Below are 18,099 nucleotides of genomic sequence, written 5' to 3'. Positions count from 1 at the left end.
TGGACCACCTTCTCCTTCTGGAAACTCTCTTTTCTACAGGTTTTTATTAATCTTCTTTCTTCTGGGCAAATTGCTCTTTTACCCAGAGACAGCTGATGGCACAGTAGATAGATAGCTGAATCTGGAGATGGGAAGACCTGAGTACAAAAATGATTCCAGACAATTCCTACTTTTGTGAACCTGAGCAAGACATTTCATTTTCACTTGCCTTCATTTCCTCATTTAGGTAATAATTGCATCTATCTAATATGGCTGTTTTAGAATCTGATTATTCCTTTTCCCTACTCATCTGACTACTTGTTAGTACCTTTTGCTACACTCCACTTCATGTCTACTAGGTGTATACCAAAGTTCTCTGCTGAATATATTTCTTTCTTTTTCCTGTATACTGCATCATTTGGTGATTTCATTAGTTTCCATGGGTTTGATAATCATCCCAATATTGATGATTCACAAATCTATCTTTCTTTAGTATCTTTCTTGATTTTCAATTCTATATCACCATCTGTTGGACATTTCTAACTGGATGCCCCATAGACATCTTACACTCAATATGGGTCAAAACTCAATTCATGATCTTTCCCCCAAAATTTTGGTTTTTCTAAACATATCTGTTACTGTTTAAGGTACCACCATTATCCTTCTAGTCACATCCTCAGTGTTGTTTGATCTGTCTCTCTCATTCTCTTTCCATATCAGATCAATTGCCAAATCTTGTGATATCTTTCTCTACAATATACTTCATATATCACTTTCTTTCTCCTTATACAATTGCCTAGACTATTGCAATAGACTAATAATTGATCTCTCTGCCCCAAATTGCTTCTCCATTTTATTCTCTACATATTTGTCAAAGTGACTTTCCATTAGTGTTAGTCTGATGATGTGTTGCTCCTATGTAATTAAATATATTGCTACCCAGATGAAATATACAGTAATTTATATATATATATATATTGTTATTGTGTAAGCTCCTGGAGGGTAGGAACTAATTTTGCTTTTCTCTTGGTATCTTCTGTGTTTAACACTAAAAAAAGTTTGCTGATTGATTTATTTTTCATCTCTTTGATACAATTGAAACCATTTAGTCAGAAGTCTCAACCACATTAAATACAGGAGAGCAATTTTCTTTTCATTTTTTAAATGAATATGTGAAAATTAAACTGATGTGTATGCAAGAGGGTGGAAGTAACTGTAGCTCAGTATAATATTTTATAGTTATCTTATATGTTCATTAGTTAGGTTTTGAATTGGTATGACTAGATCATAAAAATAAAGATGACTAAATTTAAGTCTCTCATGACCAGGCCACCCAGATAGTCAATGGTCAGTACTAGGTCTCTTCACTGTCTGATTCTTCCTCCAGTATTTTTGGTACTTCATTATAAAAATGCTTTTTCACTTGGTCAGAAAAATAATAAATAAGAAAGATTTTAATCAGGAAAATCATAAACGGTTATCCATTATACAGCAATTCATTTAACTATAATAAACAATTCTCTGAAGTTCATTGTTATATTTCTCTACCTTTATAACTTTAAGGTTTTCATAGTCTTTTTTTTTACACTGTTCCTAGTCAGATGAAATAAGTAGTGCAAATATTATTGTCCCCATTTTACAGATGTGGAAGAAAAGACACAAAAACATAAAGTGAGTTGCCCATGGTTACACAGAATATTAAATATTAATTAGGGATTTTCAATCAAAAGTAATAGTGCTTTCCCTATTCTATGCTAACATTTCTTTTTTAAAAAGTAAACAAATAAATGAAAAGAACTAAAAATTGACATGTATAAAATTAATTTGTCTTTAAATTTTAACTGTAATTCATTGAAAGGAAAGGGAGTAACGAGATGAAGGAAAAAGATTTATTAAGGAAAATTTTGTCTTTCCTCATCCATATAATATAGATTAAAACAGTAGGTTCTTAACAGTGTATGTGTATGTGTGCATGTGTGTGTGCATGTGTGTGTGTGTGTGTGATATACTCTTAGGCAGTTAGATAAAGCATTTACATCTCTTTTTTCAAGTAGAAATTAAATTAGTGTGTGTGTATATGTGTGCATGCTCACATATATATATGAATGTATATTGATACACACACACATACATATATTTCAATCCAAAGTTCAGTGACCCTCTGAAATCTCTCCATGGACCAACTCCATGCTACAAAATCCTGGGTTAGAAGAAAGAAATCAATTTATATATTATATTAGTGAATGGGCTATGCAATTTCCCTGTAAATAAAATGAGTATCTATATTACCTGTTTTAAAGATTCAAATGAGATGCATAAAATGTAGACTTTTTATGCCTTCTTTAGGATGAAAAATAAAATATTCTTGCTGAATCTAAACTTTTTAAGGTATATTTAATAAAAGTTACCAGTCACTGAATGCGTTCGTCTTATAAATTGATACCATGGGTGAAATTTTCTTTCAAGTACAAGGGACATGAAGTGATTTTTCCCTTTGGTATGGTATTGTGGAGTATTAATAGGAGGAACTCCATTCATTTTCTCTCCAGTATCTTGGTCAAAGTCTCAAATAAAAATTGCAAATTGGAAAATCCTTTGAGAGAGGGATTCAGCAAGTGAAACTGTTTGAAGGTAAGTTTTATACTAGTTAGACTGAATGTAATGAGCCTTTGTTAGAGACCAAGCAGACAAGTGTTACAGTAACGCAAGAGGTATGTATATACCAGCTGTCTTTCAAAGCATCCATTAGAAATCAAGTTCAGAATTTTCCCTGGCATTCTGACATTGACAAAATACTAAGCACATGGATTGATAGCAAAATGAAATACATTTTCCTAAAAAAGAAATTGAGACTGCAACACGTAATCCATAACTTCAATATTGGGTTAAGAACAGACTCTGAAACCTGGTATTGCAAAGTTGCAACATAAACAACTTACTACATATCTATAGATACATGTGTGTATGTATGCAGGTATGTGTGTATATATTTATGTATATTTATAGTTCATGTATATATAATGCATATATGTGTGTGTATATAATTCATATGTGAATATGGATACATATATGTATATAGGTATATATAGTGTGCTGTGTATATATAGGTATGTGTGCATATATATTCATTTGTATTTGCATGTGTGTGTATACACATGCACATATATGTGTGAATATATACAAATATATATACACAAATTTTTATATACACATGTACTCATGGATGTAGGTGTATGTATAGATATATTTATTTAAAACTGGCAAGATTTTTTCCACCTTTACTAAGGAAGGCAGGAATAAAGTAAGGAAGGAATAGATTATCTCTTTTTTTTGGTAACTGCTGAGGTAGTATAATAATCAAAAAAAGGAGAGTGATGGCAATCCAAAGCCACCCTAAACATCAAACATTAAATAAAGAGGTTTGAAGGAAAAGGTCTTTAGTTGTAAGGGACTATGTTCTCTCAGTGCTTGCTAACCTTAGGTTGTCGACTTAGAACTACAAATTGTCTTTAGCTTGAAAAGAGCTTTTTAATATTTAATATTATTAGTCTATATCATCCATGTAATTTCTTCAGTCATAGGGTTTCAATTCTCTTTGATGTACATGGAGGTTCCAACTGATATTGCTACTATCCCTGCTGTCTCTTGGCCCTAGAAAGATTTCTGTAGTTGGTAGAACTGATGCCACTGATTTGTCTTCAATTCTGAAAAAGTCTTTTATCCGTTTGTATAATGGTGATTCTGATGCATGCCTTTTTTTTCTTTCTTTTTTCTCTCTCCTGAAGAGGAATTTCCTTATTGTAATTGGCTATTCCTCCATTCTTAACTTTCTCCTTCTTCACCCTCTCCCATTCACATTTTTTTTGAGCAACAAATCTTGATTAAAAAAAAAAAAAACCACTATTATAGTGATAATTCAGTACCTGTAAGTTTCTTGATTGTATGGCAGAAAATATTCTGACAGAAAAAGGATTCTATTCTCTGTAATCCATACATTTCTTTCCAGGAGAACAAAACCTCTCAAGATCTACTAGCAGGAGAGTAATATATGAAAGAAACTTGCTACTTAATACTGAGGCTGGACCACTCTGTTGGACTTTTTCTTTTAAAGCAATTCATTAGCTCCTATTAAATTCTAAGTCAAAGGACCCATCTTTTCCCAACTAGTTGCCAGAGCTTCAAGCATGATTAGTGATGATGTCAAATTGATGAATTTGTAGCTCTACAGGCTGTTCTCTTTTTCTTTTCAAAAATGTTTGAATTCGTTATATTCTCAAATTTCTCCTCTACTGAAATTACCCCAAAAATATACAAGTTTGTGAGGTTTTACATACAGATATGTGAGGAGGGCTTCAGAAGGCATCTGTTCCTTATTGGTGACTGGAAGTTGTCAGAGTTGAGTATAATGAAAACATTTATTTTATAGAACACCTTTCATGTAGACATTTCTCAATAGACTATACATTATTCATATTTATTTCTTTTTAAAATGAAATATAGCAAATATCTGGAAACTAATAAGTACAATGCAACAAGATTAAAGAGATTCTATAAAAAAATGATTTCAAACAACATATTAATTTTTTTAAACAGTGGATAGCAATGAATTCCAGAATTTAAAACCATAAAGATAAAGTGTTCTTATTCTGTATGACCATCAACAGATCTTTGACAACTCTAGCAGTGCCATATCACAAGAATGAAGAATAGGTGGTAATTACTTTCATCAAATACAAAGAAGCAGGGCCTTCAATCTTATAATCCAAATAAAGCCCCTGAAGAACTAGGAGAAGCCTTGAAGTCAATCCTTCAGTTGACGAGAAATCAATGGATAGATAAGATTGCTGTGATAACTTGGGTTTGACTTTATTTTGAGCTAGAAAAGAACAGGAACATTTTGCAACCATCTATAGTCTAGAGAGAACACTACTAGCAATGCCAGGCAGCAGGTTTTACACTAATCAGTGCCGCGGTGACAAAAGTATGAAGAAGTCATTCTGCCCAGCAGGCAATGAGTCAAGTATTAATCAGACAATGTGATTATGAGAGACTTTTGGATATCCTGAAATTCATCAGGAACAAGAAGGAGGGGAAAAAACTTCTCTGGGAACTGACACAAAGAAAGAATAAGACTTGGAATCTTCATGCCAAAAATGTGATTTCCAAAATATATCAAAAGAATAATGTATACTATGCTATCATCTCAGAACTTAGATGACAGATACCATTGCAACCTTCTGGAAGAATCTGTTAATAAAATACTATTCTCCAACATTGAACATATAAATAATCCTAATCAATTTTTCTGTTTGATAGTATTTCAGGCACTTGAGTAAAACGAACCAATATACTTCCAATTTGCCATCTTCTCCTTTGAAAATTTGACTCTACATCCTTTTTCCATGCTCATTTTTTTACAGTTTTAGAAATATTTCACAGTATCCATGTATCCATCTTTCAACAACTTTCACTCCCTCCAAAGTATGCCACAATACCTGAATGAATTGAACAATAACACTAAAAGTCCCAGTTATGTTTTTTTTTTTTTTTCATGTTACAGAAGTAAGATGCCCATATAGTCACTTCCTCCTTGTTTTTGACTGGGAATAGTAGAAATTTTGCTCATAGGTAGATCTAGGTACTAATGGAAACTCAGTTCCAATAAATAATGTGGCCTTTCATTTCATGTAACTTTACAGGGCTTCAATTTCCCTCTCTATAAAATAAGATTATTAACCTACATGATTCCTAATGTCATTTCCAGTTAGGGGATTTAAAAAAAATTCTAACTTAGAAACTGATTGAATCAAGGAGGGATTTATGAGTATGCTTATAAAAGATTCAGTATGATATTGGAAAAGAACATTAAACTTGGAATCAACTGGGAGCGAATGTTATCTATTTTATTTCCTGGTTATCTGACCAAATACAGTTGCTCTGAATCTTAATTTCCTAATCTGTAAAATGGAAATAATACTAATAAATATAACTTCACAAGGAAGTTGTGAAATCAAATGATATAATATAAATGCATATATATATGCACACAAACATTAAAACATTATGTAAATGGAAGCTGCTATTGTTATTATTATCTATTTATTTTTAGAGGATCTCTGATTTTATCAAGTAGCAGGTCTCAGAGAATTTCCTTTATTAACCTAGAACAACATATTCTGCACAACTTATAATTTTAGGAAGTTACTTGGGGGTAAAAGCACAGAATCTGGCACAGAACAAGTGCCTAATTGTACTCTTGTTCAATAACTGCCTTAAGTGACTTGCCTAGGATCTGAAAGTCTATAACTGTTAGTGGTAGGGATTGAATCCAGCACTTCACTCTGAGGCCAGATTAATATCTATTATGCTATGTTGTTCCTCTTTTATTATTATTATGTTTACATTTTTAGGTAATCATGAGTGGTTCTATCTCTTTTTCTCATTTCCATTATATACTCACTGCAATATGCTGAAAGCAGGTCATATTGACTCATGAAAACCAACTGTGAAACTTATTCTGAACATTCATTTTTCTGGAAATCAGTAAATGCTTGAAATCAGAGCTTGATTTATTATTTTTTTGATTGTCTAGACATAACAAACTGATGGAGGAAATGGTAAAAATGCATTTTAAACTTACAAGTGTGATTTATGTGCATTTCTTCCTCCCAGAAAGCTGGTTCTTAAACATTTACCAATACTCCACTATAACACCAACCCCCATGATATAATACTTCCTACTACATCAGGGTGTGTTTCATCTACTCATAAAAATAACTGATTCAAATAACTCTTTGTTGCACAAAGCACTTTTTTTCACAAATACCCTATGAACTATCACTTTTATTATATAGGTGAGAAAAACTGATGTTGAGACAATAATGCATATGCTTATGGTCATGGTGTTGCTCATTGTCAGAACCAGAATTTGAATTCAGGTTTCTTTGAATTAAAAAAAAAATCCTGATTTTAGATTTAGTAATAAGAGATGTCAAAAGCAATCTACTCCATTTTTTCACCTATTGCCCCTTCTTGGTATCTTGGACAAGTGACAGTCAGCTACTCTTTTTGGAATACTTCAGCTGACAAGGAACTCATTAAGGTATTAAATGACTTGGGTTCAAATTTCAGAACTGGCATTTACTACTTGTTTGACCATAGACAAGTAAATCACTTCACCCATCAGGGCTCCTATTTTATCAACCTTATAATAAAGAAACCACATAGTCTAGAATTCAGTGGTCCTCAAACTTTTTAAATTGGGGCCAGTTCACTGTCCCTCAGACTGTTGGAGGACTGGACTATAGTAAAAACAAAAATTTGTTTTGTGGGCCTTTAAATAAAGAAACTTCATAGCCCTGGGGATAAATGTCCTCAGATGCTGCACCTGGCCTATGGGCTGTAGTTTGAGAACCCCTGCTAGATTATCTCTCAGGGGCCTTTCAGATTTAAACCCATAATTCTATGATCTTAGGGAGTAGTTTATGTTTTTTTTTCCTCTTAGATTTAATTCATAAGAAGTGTGTTCTACAAACAATTTTCACATGAATAAATTAAAACATCAAAGTCATATAAAAATGCTCTAAATCATTATTTATTAGAGAAACACAAATTAAAACAACTCTGGGGTACCACATAACAGTTGTCAAATTGGTCAAGATGACAGGAAAAGCCAATGATGAATGTTACAGAAGTGGAGAAAATGGGACACTAATACTTTGTTGGTAGAGTTGTGAACTGATTCAGGCATTCTGGAGAACAATTTGGAACTTGCCCAAAAGCCTACAAAAATATGCATATCCTTTGATTCATCAGTGTTACTACTAGGTCTGTATTCCAAAAGATCATAAAAGAGAGCAAAAGACCCACATGTACAAAAATGTTTGTAGCATCTCTTTTTGTGGTGCCAAGGAATTGGAAAATAAGTAGATGCTCTTTAATTGGGGAATGGTTTAATAAGTTATGGTGGTATGTTAATGTGATGGGATATTATTGTTCTATAGGAAGTGATGAGCAAGCTAATATAAGAAAAGCTTGAAAAGACATATTCACTGATGCTGAGGGAAGTGAAAAGAACTAGGAGAACACTGTGCACAGTAACAGCAAGATTATATGAAGATCAACTATGACAGACTTGGCTCTTTTCAGAAATACAGAGATCCAAGATAATTTCAACAGTCTTGGAATGAAAAATGCCATCTGCATCCAAAGAGAGAATTATAGAGATTGTATGTTCATCAAAGCATACTATTTTCACTTTTTTATTTTACTTTGCTTTTTCTTGCTTGTAGTTTTTCTTTTTGCTCTGATTTTTATTTCACAAAATGAGTAATATGGAAGTAGGTTTAAAATGATTATATATGTATAACCTATTTCAGATTGCTTGCTGTCTTGGAGAGAGAGGAGGGAAGGAAATGAGAAAAAAAATCAGAACTCAAAATCTTACCAAAATGAATGTTAAAAATTATCTCTACATGTAATTGAAAAACTAAAATTCTATTGAATTTAAAAAGGAGTTTTTTTCTAATATGTAAGTAAAATATTATGTCACAAAATTCTACCTTTATTTTTCTAATTCTATAGATTGGAACAAGAGAAAATTAATAGTTGGGGAATTTGTGTAAATTTCCTACTAACTTGTATAAATAACATACTCTCTTAGCTTCAGTTTACTTATCTGGAAAGTAAATGGGTCAGAAAAAACAATCTGTATGATCACTTTCAGTTCATATACAATAAATCTATAGGACAGCTCTTAAAATATTTGAAGATAACTGTGTATGATCTTAGCTTTCTTTTCTTTAGTGGTAAGTATAATAGTGAGTATTGTATCATATCATTAGTAAGCCAGAGGTCAACTAAAACTTCCATGTGCTTATTATGTGAACCAATGGCAAGCCATGTTTCTCCCATCCTGTATTTTTAAAATTGATATGTTTGGTTCTTTTTTTTTTTTTAAATGAAAATTATTGGATTTATCCCTCTCATTTTATTATATTATTTCAAAACTGTCATTCCTTGCTGTTGAGATAATTTTGAATCTTGCTCCAATCCTCTAACATATGATCTGTTTTTCCTAGTTTAATACTACCTAAAGGTTTGATAAGGGCACTATCTATGTCTTTGTACAAATCTTTGACAACAGGGTTGAAAAAGACCAGGGACCAAGACAGGGCCTTGTGGTATGACAGTGGAGATCCTTTTTCTCAAATTCTTGTTTTTGGTTCATTCATCTCTGATCATATTTAAAACCTATCACATAATCCAATCTGCATCCAAAAACATAGCACATATTTTGTACATGCCATTTCTATTTTTACTGTTAAAGATACTGAATATACCACTTAGATGTATCCAGTAACACAGTAAATAGGTTCCTATCCTAGAGTTAGAAAATCCTGAGTTCTGAACTTCACCTCTATTGTTTCTTTTTCCTCAACTGTAAAATGGATATAATAATACAATTATCTTAAAGGGCTTTTTGATCATCTAATGATATGATTTTTGTGTGATTAGCACAGGGTTTGGCATATGATAATGCACTGTATAAAATATCATTCTTTCTTCTTTCCCTCTAACTCTTTTTGAGATGTCATTGACATATATAAGAAGTAAATTGGGAAGTTATTGAGTATTACTATTTGTCATTTATTGTTTCTACTTGTTCATTCTATCACTCAGCAGAAGGCTTTTAAAACCAAAACACATAATTCAATTGTCCAACCTAGTAATGTCACATAAAACAAGTTATATGAAACAAAGAGAACAAATTTAAGAGTGTGAATTAGAATATTTCTTTTTATAAATCAGATAAATTCTAATATCTTCTCAATGAGGTGTGGGACTGAGAGAAATCTGTGTAGAGGAAAATGTGAAAAAAAAAAAAAACAACCTCTTTCCCAAATTAATTTGTATTTTTTTTTTTGTAATGTTCTGGTTAGCTTTCTGGAGTCCTCCAAATAAGCCTTGGTTTCAGTAGAATAATCACCACAAGAATAGTCAGGGATAAAGTCCAAAGTCTTTATTGTCTCCTTCAGTCTCCCAGTCTGATCAGCACTCTCAGCCAGTCAGCAGTCTGCCCATCTCAATATAATATCCTGCTTTCTAGAGTCCCCAAGTTGGGGTGACAAAATGTACTATTGCTTTCTAGAGCCTCTATTAAGATCTTTTTACAAGGGTCAGCCCAGTGCAAACAGGAGGTTTTACTTGAATGGGCGTGGAAGTAATTTTTGTGACCAAAGACCACCTCATGGGCGGGACCCTGGTCATATTGAGATAGCTTCAGAATTGGCGATGTCTCCCTCTCTGATGGGCTGTGCATGTGACCTCACAGATCCTTCTTAAGTCCAATGCAGCAAGAGGTCAGTCTCTTTGTCCTGGGGAAGCCGAGAAATAAGAGCTTGATAGTGAACACGTGGGTCTCTGGCAGACTTGGTGCTCACTTGGGAGTTAACATCAGGGCATTATGTGAGCATGTATAATAAAGGCTTTAAGTTTGTACATGGCTATTCTTGAGCATATTGTCAGTTATTAAATTATGATTTACAAAATCATAGCCAGAGACCTCTGAAGACCTCAGAAAAGGTAATCAGGATTATTGGTTGACACTGCAAAAAGTTAGTGGCCAGAGGATTCTCTGAAGCCCTGAGAATTAGAAGTGACTGGCAATGTAAAGAGCTGCAAAGTAACTCTAGGGCATTTGCAAATGAAGTGACTGCCCAGGGTTAAGTATTCTGCCCTTTACAATGGGGTGGATTAAAACATAGTGTCCAGACTAGTTCTCTGGAGGAACTTGGGACCAGCCTGAGTTGTTGGTCTTAGCAGAGAAGAGATGAAGGCAGGAGAGCCACCATGAGGCGGGTCTTTCTGCAGCCTAGTTTGTCCTAAGTTTATATACTCTATTACAATTAAATCAATAGATCATACTGAGTATAAGCCAATCATTATATCACTAGAGAACCATTATTTGCTGTAAGATTAAATCAATCATACTGAACTAGAAAACTATTAATCACCATGCTAAACTAGATAACCATTGTCTTATCAATTCCACTGAGTTAACACCTTATTGTAAGAATCCTTGCCTCAGGTATATTTCTCCAGAGTTCTGGCCCATTACAATTTTTTACATATTGATACACTTGCAAATATTTATGCTGTCTCCTCTGTTAAAGGGTAAGCTCTGTAAAAGCAACAACTATATAACATTTGTTTTTTAATCCCCTGTGTCTGGAATAAAATAAGTAATTAATAGACACATGTTGATTGATTATTGGAACTAAATAACTTCTAAACTTTTCTCTAACTTTAGCATTCTATGAATCCCTAATTATATCAGGGGTTTTAACCTGAGGCCTGGGAAATTTTTAATATATTTTTATGACTATATCAATACAACAATATATTTAATAAAATTAGTGATCTCATGTAATTTATTTTGTGTAATTAAGACTTATTTATAGAAAGGTTCTATAATTAAGGGGGAAAGAAGGGAAAAGGAAAGAAAGAAAAAGAAAAAAAGGAATTATATAATTGCAAATAGCTTGAGAGAATGATAAACAAGAGACCTGAATCATGGGATAGAATAAGGAACAAAAGGCAGAAGCTGCCAAAGGACAAATTTAGAACTGATATGAAAAGGAGATGATTTCTAATGATTAGGGCAGTAGAAAAATGTTGTGGTATTCAAGTATTTGATTTCCCTTTGAAAGTAGTCAGTCAAAAGATCAGTGGCCACTTGTTTGGTTTGTTTTAATTGGAAATTGCTTTCTTCTGGTATGGGTTTGAGTCAATGGTCAATGAAGTCCCTTCTATTTCTGAAATTCTGAAGTGTGTTTACAAATTCTAGAGTAGGAATACACACAAAAATAGAGTAAAACAATTCTCCAGCTTAAAACAACTTAGGTATAGGCCTATTTAAAAATACTCTAACTTACTATTTATTGGAAAAATGCAAAGTAAAGCAATTCTGAGATAATATCTCAAATCTATTAGATTGGCTAACAGGACAGAAAAGGAAAAATGACAAAGTGTGGACTGGATATGAAGGAAATAAGACATTAACACATAGTTAGTGGAAATGTGAACTGATTGAACCATTTTATAAAGCAATTTGGAAGTATTTCCAAAGGTTCATGATACTATGGATACCTTTTGACCTAGCAATGCCACTATTAAGTCTGTATCCCCAAAGAGATAAACAACAACAATAACAAAAGCAAAAAAAGAAAGGATCTATATGTACAAAAATATTTATATCCACTGCTTTCTGATGGAAAATAACTGGAAATTGAGAGGACGTTCATCCATTCTAGAATGGTTGAACCAATTGTAGCATGTGATTATGATGAAATACTATTGTTATAAGAATAATGAGCAAAATGCTCTTAGAAAAATCTGGAAAGATTTCCATGAGCTGATACAAAATGAAATGTATTGTGTACATAGTAACAGCAATATTTTAAGATGATCAGCTGTGAATGATTAAGATAAAAATACACTATCCATATGCAGAGAAAAAAAAAACTGATGATTTGCGAATACAAAATGATGCATATAATTTAATTTTACTTTTCTTGAGGGAGTTTTTTTGGTCTATGTTTTCTTTTCACAACATGAGTATTATGGAAATAGTTTGCAAGAATACATATTATAACCTTTATAATTTGCTCTCTATATACATATGTATAATATGTATATTATACATATGTGTATATATATACATATATATATATAAATACATATGTTAATCAATTCAGCTTAACTTCCTAATGAAGGGGCTTTTGAGAGAGAAAAAAAAGAAGAGAATATGGAACTGAGAATTTTGAAAACAAATATTAAAAATGTTTTTACTTGCAGCTGGAAAAATTAAACACTAAATAAAAATAAGCAAAATCAAGGATTTGGACTAAATGACCTTATGTATTCTTTTCTGGGTTCTAGATTTTAGACTAAGGATTGTAACAGAATCTTTTATTTTTCCTCATCTAGAATTTTATTTTTCTTCATTTAATGCTATTTTTAAATTACATGTAAAAAAGATTTTCAACATTCACTTTTATAAAATTTGTAGTTCCTTTTTTTTCTCCTTCTTTCCTTTCCTTTTTCCCTCCCCAAAATGGCAAGGAATTTGATATAGTTTATACATGTTCAATCATATTAAACATATTTACACACTGGTCAAGGTTCAGAATAAAATGGAAAAACCATAAGAAAGAAAAATAAAAAAGCAAAAAAAAAAAAAAAGAAAATATTATATTTTGTTCTGAATTCAAATTCCATAGTTCGGTCATAACAGTCTGCTAGCAAGTGTAAAGAATTTGTGATTGTGCACAATTTTGTATTACCTATTATCTAACCACTGTGTGGAAAGGCTCTTGATTACATAAAAGCTAATTTCTGATGGATCCTTACATGTCCTGAATAAATGCAAACTCTTTTTTAAAATTAAAGCTACATTTTCTAAAGATATGCATTCTAAAGATAAAGATAATTTTTCAATATTAACTCTTGCAAAACCTCGTGTTCAAATTTTCCATCCTTTGCCTCAACCTTCCCTAGATAGCAAGCAATCCAATATATGTTAAACAAGGTAAATATATATATATATATATATATATATATATATATATAATATATATATATATATGTAACCCAATACATGCATATGTATTTATACAATTATCTTGCTGTACAAGAAAAATTAAATTAAAAAGAAAAAAAAGAGAAAAAATAAAATGCAAACAAATAACAAAAAGTGTTAAAATGCTATGTTGTGAACCACACTCAGTTCCCACAGTCCTCTCTCTGGATGTAGACAGCTCTCTTCATCACAAGATCATTGGAACTGGCCTCAATCATCTCACTGTTGAAAAGAGTCACATCCATAAGAATTGATTATCATAACATTGTTGTTGCCATGTACAATGATCTCCTGATTCTGCTCATTTTACTTAGCCTCAGTTCATGTAAGTCTCTCCAGGCCTTTCTGAAATCATCCTGCTGGTCATTTTTCACAGAACAATAATATTCCATAACATTCATATACCATAACTGATTCAGCCATTCTCCAAATGATGGGCACCTACTTAGGTTCCAGTTTCTTGACACTTTTGAAGGGCTGCCACAAACATTTTTTTTTTTTTGCACATGTGGGGTCCCTTTCCCTTCTTTGGAATTTCTTTAGGATATAAGCCCAGTAGAAACACTGGTAGATCAAAGGACATGCACAATTTGATGGCTCTTTAGACATAGCTCCAAATTACTGTCCAGAATTATTGGAACACTTCACAACTCCATCAACAATGGATTAGTGTCCCAGTTTTCCCACATTCCCTCCAACATTTGTCATTGTCTTTTCCTGTCATCTTAGCCGATCTTGAAGAGGGGACCCCAAAACTCTAAAAATCCTTAAAGGAGAAAATCTTCAACTTTGCCTCAGTGAGGGACCCCATGAGGGAAACAAGACTAACAGTTTCATTCTGTTATCTAGGTGGGGTTGGTTCAGTTAAAGAAACTCTTTCTATTCAAATTCCAGCTCAAACTGAAACCCAGCTAGTAGATGAGCCAAGTTGAGACTCCACCCCCTAGCCCCCTTCAGCTTGTAGCCAAAGCTCCTATTATAAAAGAGTCAATCTAAAATCCTCTCTTTGCAGAGGTTCCAAACATGCCATGCTATGCCATGCTATACCATGCTAGGCTATGCCATGCTGTGCCAATGAGGCCTCTGCCTATTGGAATAATATTCTTTTCTAGCACTACCCTCTTTTTATCCTCCCCTATTTCCCTAACCAGACTTTATGCCTCTCTGTCAGGATTTCTAACCTTACTTTCCAATCCCTATAATAAACCTCTTTATCGATCTAGGTTTTGGGGTTTGTAAATTCATTTACAGAGAATCTCTGTGCCACCACAAAGGGTTTCCCAAAACTCCCTATCCTTGCACTGAATCCCAAGGGATTTCAGGGGAGCCCAATCTCTTCATTTGGTTCCCTGAACCCCAAACCTGCCACTAGACCTTATCATTTAACTCCCTGACCATCAGAAACCCCAATCTCATTTTGCTTCCCTAAAACTAGATCTTATCATTTGGTTCCCTACTAAAGGGAACCCCAACACTAGACTTCACCTCATCATATTAAGAGGCATATAGTAGTACTTCAGAGTTGTCTTGATTAATGCAAACTGATTAAGGGCAGGGATTGTTTCATTTTTGTATTTGTATCTCTAAATCTTAATACAGTATTTAGCAAAAAAAAAAGTTGGCAATTTATAAATGAATAATAATTGCCTAATTAATCTAAGATCAACATCCAGCTCCCTGAATTTTTTTTTATTTTTTCACTTGCAAATTCCCTATATTATAAAAAGTAGAAGTGGATGAATTCAGTAAAAGGTGATGAAATTAGAAGAATCTGTGTCATTTGTTCGGGGATACTTTGTAATTTTTTTTTCAATTTTATGAGTAAGCACAAAACCTCAACATTTGTCTTCCTGGGAAAAGATGGAGAAAATATGATACCTACACTATGTTTTGTAGTGGAAAAGATCATAGAATTCATAGTTTAAAAGAGATTAGAGATAAATTAATCTACCCCACCACTATTTTATTTTTTTTATTTACTTTTTTAAATTAAATAACTTTTTATTGACAGAATCCATGACAGGGTAATTTTTTACAGCATTATCCCTTGCACTCACTTCTGTTCCGATTTTTCCCTCCCTCTCTCCACCCCCTCCCCCAGATGGCAAACAGTCCTTTACATGTTGAATAGGTTACAGTATATCCTAGATACAATATATGTGTGCAGAACTGAACAGTTTTCTTATTGCACAGGGAGAATTGGATTCAGAAAGTATAAATAACCTGGGAAGAAAAACAAACATGCAAGCAGTTTATATTCATTTCCCAGTGTTCTTTCTTTGGGTGTAGCTGTTTCTGTCCATCCTTGATCAACTGAAACTGAATTAGCTCTCTTTATCAAAGAAATCCACTTCCATCAGAATACATCCTCAAACAGTATTGTTGTTGAGATATATAATGATCTCCTGGTTCTGCTCATTTCACTTAGCATCAGTTCGTGTAAGTCTTGCCAGTCCTCTCTGTATTCATCCAGCTGGTCATTCCTTACAGAACAATAATATTCCATAACGTTCATATACCACAATTTACTCAACCATTCTCCAATTGATGGGTATCCACTCATTTTCCAGCTTCTAGCCATTACAAACAACCCACCACTATTTTATAGATAAAGAAAATGAGGCGCAAAAAGTTGTCCAACATCATACATCTATTATTTTGAATTTAGGAATTTTGAAGCCAAAGCTCATTATCGTTTTACTAAATTACAGTGTATCAATAATTTCAATTACAAAATGAGAATGCTTTTTTTGCAAATAGGGCAAAGATTGTACTGTTCATTCATTCTCTGTTTCCCAGAGGTAATCCTTCTTTAGCTTGAATCCTTCAAACCTTTCTATTCAACAGTTTCCACTCAAATCATTCTTTGAAACTTTTGCCCATTTTCATTCCACCTCAATGACAGTGCCCCATTCAAAAGTAAAACCATAAAACCCTACAAGTAAAACTGATTATCACTCAAAATGATTTAAAAACAGAAGCAAATTTCTGCAACTCAAGGAAATCTAGGCAGGTTTGTGTCAACAGTCACCACTAGCTACAACCACAAAGACAACAAATAAGGTTTGGGCAATTTCTAGTACTCGATCATACTTAGGTATGCTTGACCTTTAATCACGGCTAGAAAACTATTCTGGCTCTAAAATTTTTGGTGTTTTGTTTGGTCTTGTGTAATATATATATATATATATATATATATATATATACACACACACACACACACACATATACATATATATCCCATTCCTTCTATTTTTTATGTTATTTAAACAGAGGAATGTCTGTACATACTTTTTCTTCTTTTTAAGCATGCAATGTGTGTTAGCTGAAGTAGAGATGATACCAAGGAAGCAGGATAAAAAGGAAGTGAAATTTGTACAGTTAAATAAAATCATTTACATCAATATTTTTGAGCATTATATTTGTAATACCAAAGCTCAAATCACCTAATAATAGGATGGTGTGAAAAAACATATTGTCTTTTCTCCAAGGTATTTAGTATTCAAAAGAAGCCAGTTTTCACTGATTTAGGTATTCCCACTATTAATAAATATTGCAACCAATACTTACTTATTCTAAGTGACTTTTTTCATATTTTTCCATATAATTACCCAAAAAAGCATCTGTCATATATATCTTCCTTGAAATGCCCTGACTTTATAAGGATACTAATGAAATATATGTAATCAATAATCACTAACTTTTATCATGTGATATAACCATCACACCTTTCTCATATGTTTTTCACTGACACTATTTACTTCACTCCTCAGGGGTAATTTCCTGATTTCTTGTAGCTTCTCTGAACCCATATATATATTTTTTTTTGGGGGGAGGGGTTGTGATCACTGGTCTCCATTGTTCTTTGATCATATGTTCCATGATACAAAGTCATGCAATATCACTGGAAAAAATATTAGTATTTTTTTTAATAACTTTATATTGACAGAACCCATGCCGGGGTAATTTTTTACAACATTATCCCTTGCACTCACTTCTGTTCCGAAAAAATATTAGTATTAAGAAAATTAGGGACATCTAGGTAACACAGTGTACAGAGCATCAGCCCTGAAGTCAGGAGGACCTGAGTTCAAATCTGGCCTCAGACACTTAACATTTCCTAGCTGTGTGATCCTGGGCAAGTCACTTAACCCCAATTGCCTCAGCAAAAACTAACTAAATAAATAAATCAAGAATAAGTAAATAATAAAATAATATAAATAAATAAATAAGTGAAATCAAAAATCAAAGTTCAAACACACAAAGCAGGTGAGGGAACCTGCTTTGTGTGTTTGAACCTTGATTTTTATAATTGTGGGTAGACAAAGAGTCAGACAATATAGGTTACAATAGTAGTGAGGAACAACAGCAACATTGAAGTAAGGTTGTTTAATGACAAAAAGTCTGTTCACAGTAGGGATTCTTGTCTGGACCTTTTGGTGCTTGCCCAACCTCAGAGACTATTCAATTCTAGAAGA

The sequence above is a fragment of the Antechinus flavipes genome, chromosome 3 (assembly GCF_016432865.1).
Source record: "Antechinus flavipes isolate AdamAnt ecotype Samford, QLD, Australia chromosome 3, AdamAnt_v2, whole genome shotgun sequence".
Lineage (NCBI taxonomy): Eukaryota > Metazoa > Chordata > Mammalia > Dasyuromorphia > Dasyuridae > Antechinus > Antechinus flavipes.
Note: the sequence above shows the minus strand (reverse complement) of the source record.